This window comes from Engraulis encrasicolus, chromosome 15 (genome assembly GCF_034702125.1).
Source record: "Engraulis encrasicolus isolate BLACKSEA-1 chromosome 15, IST_EnEncr_1.0, whole genome shotgun sequence".
NCBI classification, from domain to species: Eukaryota; Metazoa; Chordata; class Actinopteri; order Clupeiformes; family Engraulidae; genus Engraulis; species Engraulis encrasicolus.
Window position 1 is genome coordinate 46,461,158 of NC_085871.1, and position 4,024 is coordinate 46,465,181.

The 4,024-nt window shown below is 42.3% G+C and overlaps 1 long non-coding RNA gene across 1 annotated transcript; it reads right to left on the bottom strand.

The window, feature by feature from the left end:
* On the bottom strand, nt 1-984 carry LOC134464804 (uncharacterized). The gene is made up of 3 exons (XR_010038049.1): nt 923-984; nt 368-460; nt 1-87 (listed from the first exon to the last, which is right to left on the bottom strand). It is a non-coding gene; the product is annotated as an uncharacterized LOC134464804 (long non-coding RNA).
* Between the last annotated feature and the right edge of the window lie 3,040 nt (nt 985-4,024).

Consider the following 4,024-nt stretch of genomic DNA (forward strand, 5'->3'; position numbering starts at 1 on the left):
TGCTTCTGTGATGAATTGGCTGGCCTTCTCAAGGTCACTACAGGCTTGTTTGTGACTGGCATCAACATGGTGGAAAATGGCATTTATCTACAAGCAAATGCATATAGGCAGAGATTGGGGTTGATGGTCACATTTATTCATTTACTTAAATCTAATATTGCAGGAAAACCATTTCTATACCAATCCAATGTTTCATGTGTCAGGCACATTTGTAGGCCTATAGATGAGGCGGAAAAAATTGCACACAGGGCCCCTGGGCAAGACACTTATAGGCCCCCCTATGAAAAGAATGGTGTTGTGTATTTTGCAAGATGTGTGGATTACCTTGCCATCTATTAAGCTTCTGATGACACACAGGGTTTCCTACCTTCAATGCTTCTGCGATGAATTGGCTGGCCTTCTCAAGGTCACTACAGGCTTGTTTGTGACTGGCATCAACATGGTGGGAAACAACATTGATCTACAAGCAAATGGAAATTGGGGTTGGTTGTCACATTTACTTAAATCTAATATTGCAGGGAAATCTATACCAATCCAGTGTTTCATGTGTCAGGTACATGTGTAGGCCTGATAGACCAAGTCATAGATCCCATATAATTCCTCAATTCATGGTTTTGTGGAGCTGGAAGGCCAAAATGTGTAAATAAACAAACAAATGAATTATTACTTCAAAATGCAGCCATAAGCCATGAAAGTTTAACATTAATGATGAAATTGTGGACATACGGTATATCAACCTTTCCATGATATTCTAATTATATGGCCAGTGTAGAATGAGCTGTTACGCAAATGTGACAACAAACCAACACCATTTAGGCCTACGGTGTTAATTCTGGGGTTGGCTAATTATTCTTTCTCAGCGAGCCCTGATTTTCCAGTCACACTACAACTAAGAGATGGGATAATAATATTTTCCACTCACCTCATATTCCATTGGTGCAAGGAATGTGCCTTCGCTGGGACTTCAAGACATCCGAGTAGGGGCTCTAAAAATGACGGTTATGTTAAAGGTTGAATACCTTGGAAATTAGACTACATGAACACATAGCATTAGCCTACTAAGTCTATATCACCAGATTGTCGTTTACACCCACTGTTCGCAACACATTTAGATTTAGCCCGCTATCTCTAAAAGCCTGCTCATAATTTAATTTCACCCCAGAACGTGGACAGTGATAGTGGTACTGGTCCACCAGACCACACACGGCAGATTTCACCCACCTTTCAGCCGAGTGTATATTGCTGCCTTTGGTTGCAGCTGGGACAGCGATACTACAACTCTGCAAAGGAAGCTGGCTTATCAAAACGGCACTATCAAAAAAGTGAGTATAACGTGGCTTAGGGAAACACACGGTAACGTTTGCAATTTAGCTGCTTTTACAGGGTCGTCTTATGCCCCGTGTACATCGGGAGCGACCAACGCGAATGAAGCGACGAAAGTCATTCATTCTCTATGGAGGGTGCGCGACCAGCGCTACCGGAGCGAATTCGCCAGGAGCGACGCTTCTTGAGCGACCAGGGCGACTTTTGACGATTAAACTCAAGCTAATCTTAAGCGAATTCGCTATGACGCTGTTCGGCGAAAACCAATCGGAACGTTCATATCGAGGAATGTCCCAGGCTGTCAAGACAGAGCCGTTATGTGATTAGCTGAATCAAACATGTCAGTGCAGCGTCCAGAGTGAATAAAACGAATTCATGGCGAAACTTCTTCAACTACCCCAGCTACCCGGTAGCGCTGGTAGCGCTTGATGTACACGGGGCTTGCGCGAGTTTTTCTTCTTCTACGAATCAATCCACAAGCGCTGCTCCGGGGTTATTTTCGCCAGTGTTTAGCGCCTCCTGCTGGAAACTCCAAGGTCCGCTCCACTCCGAATGAATAATAATGACAGACAGACCTCTAAATTAATACCTGCCAATTAGACAAATGTTGGTGATATTTCACTTTGACTTGTAGAATAGATTTGACACATTCGTGAGACTGTATTTGGCTAGTAATGAAAGTGAAAAAGCGAGTTAGTTAGTAAGTTAGTACAGTAAAACTAACATCCACTATTGGCTGGTGATGAAGAAAGTTGATTTCACTGATGATAATAAATAATAATAATCAAGTAGGCCTACCCTGGAATGCGCTTTGTAATCCTATCACCGGAAGTAATCAAACTACTGTAGGCCTATCTTACAGTGTTAATAGGCCTATTTTGTGAATGGAAAAAATCACAAAATACTGTAGGCCTACAGCATTATGAAAACATATAGAATTATTAGAAGTGAAGGGAAATGGATTAGCATAGTCTCTGCAACACAAAAAGACAACCATAACCTCTGTTTCCATCAGGCTTATAGGCCTATGAAATTCAGAATCTCTGAATTAAATTCAATTCAGGAAGTGGAATCGAATTTGAATTGAATTTGAATTACAGGAAATGGAATTCAGAATTGAAACTCACTGAAGTGGATGAACACACAACTTTTGTGTTTTCAAAATAATAAAATAAAACAATTAAATAACAGTGTAACTAAGTACAATAGCATTAACAAAAATATAGTTTTTTAGTATGAGCAAAACATTGGGGATTGATGTTTGTTTTCGTTTTTCAACCTAAAACAGAACAAATCATAAACAGGGAAACCGAAACAAAATTTGAACAGTATTTTGCGTTTATTGGTTTTCTTTATTCTTCACGGTACATTAGCCTTCCCATGGTCTCGTGGAGGCGCTAGAGCCTCGTGATGTCACAAGGCGTCATTTCAATTTGGATGTTGAATGAAGAAATCTCCACCAACATTGTTCTGCCTAGGCTGACAGGGTGGAAACTGTTTTCTCCACGGAAGCGTCTGCGAAGGGCCATTCCACAAGCGCAAGTCAAGGAAGAGAGTTTAGATAATGGCGTGTATTACAGGCTGCACTCTGTCTCTCATCAACCGTATCTCACTCATTTCGTGAAGTATTCTCGAAAAAAATAGATTAATTTTCGTGGTGCATTCACGTTATTGCCCGCCTTTCGTAAAGTCTTCACGAAAATAATAGATTCATTTTCACGCTGCCTATTCACTTGAATTGCCCGACTGTTGCCTAGCGACCCACTAGTTTGATGCCCTTTCGGTAGCCTACCGTCACATGGTAATCAAACATTTCAAACAAGCAATTTAGGGTTAGGTTTAGGGTCAAGGTTAGGGTTAAGGTTAGGGTTAGGTTTAGGGTTAAGTAGGGTTAAGGTTAGGGTTAGGTTTAGGTTTAGGGGACATAAGGCGTAAGTACCGAAAAGGCGTCGAATTAGTGAGTCCCGAGTGTATCAGCAGTGTTCTGTCAGCACCCCCTCCCCGCCCCTGCAGACGCTTGGATAACCATAGCAGCAGTGGGGCAATTCAAGTGAATAGGCAGCGTGAAAATTAATCTATTATTTTCCGTGAAGACTTTACGAAAGGCGGGCAATAACGTGAATGCACCACGAAAATTAATCTATTATTTTCGTGAAGACTTTACGAAAGGCGTAAGGTAGGGCTCCTCTCACAGCACGTCAGTCCGTGTGTGACCTCGGGCACAAACGCGAGATGCAAGTTGACCATGGTGCCATTTAGGGCAAATTGCGTGCAGTCTGGGTTGACAGACAGCACATATTACATGTAACTCACCCGACTCGCTTGGTAGGGTAGGTTAGTGGTCAGAGCGAGGAATAGTAGCCTATAATCTTAATGGAAAAACACTTCAGGTCCACGTTTAAATGGGGCCATGCGTAACGCATCCAAAACCAGGGAGGTTTTCCATGGTGTTATGACAGAGCCCTATCTCACACATTTCGTGAAGTAGTCACGAAAAAAATAACTTTAATTTTCGTGGTGCATTCACGTTATTGCCCGTTTTTCGTGGTTGGGCAACGAAATGCTGCCTATTCATTTGAATTGCCTGACTGCTGCTATGGTTATCCAAGCGTCTGCAGGGTCGGGGAGGGGGTGCTGACAGAACACTGCTGATACACTCCTTTCGCCTTATGTCATACGACCCTAAACCTAAACCTAAACC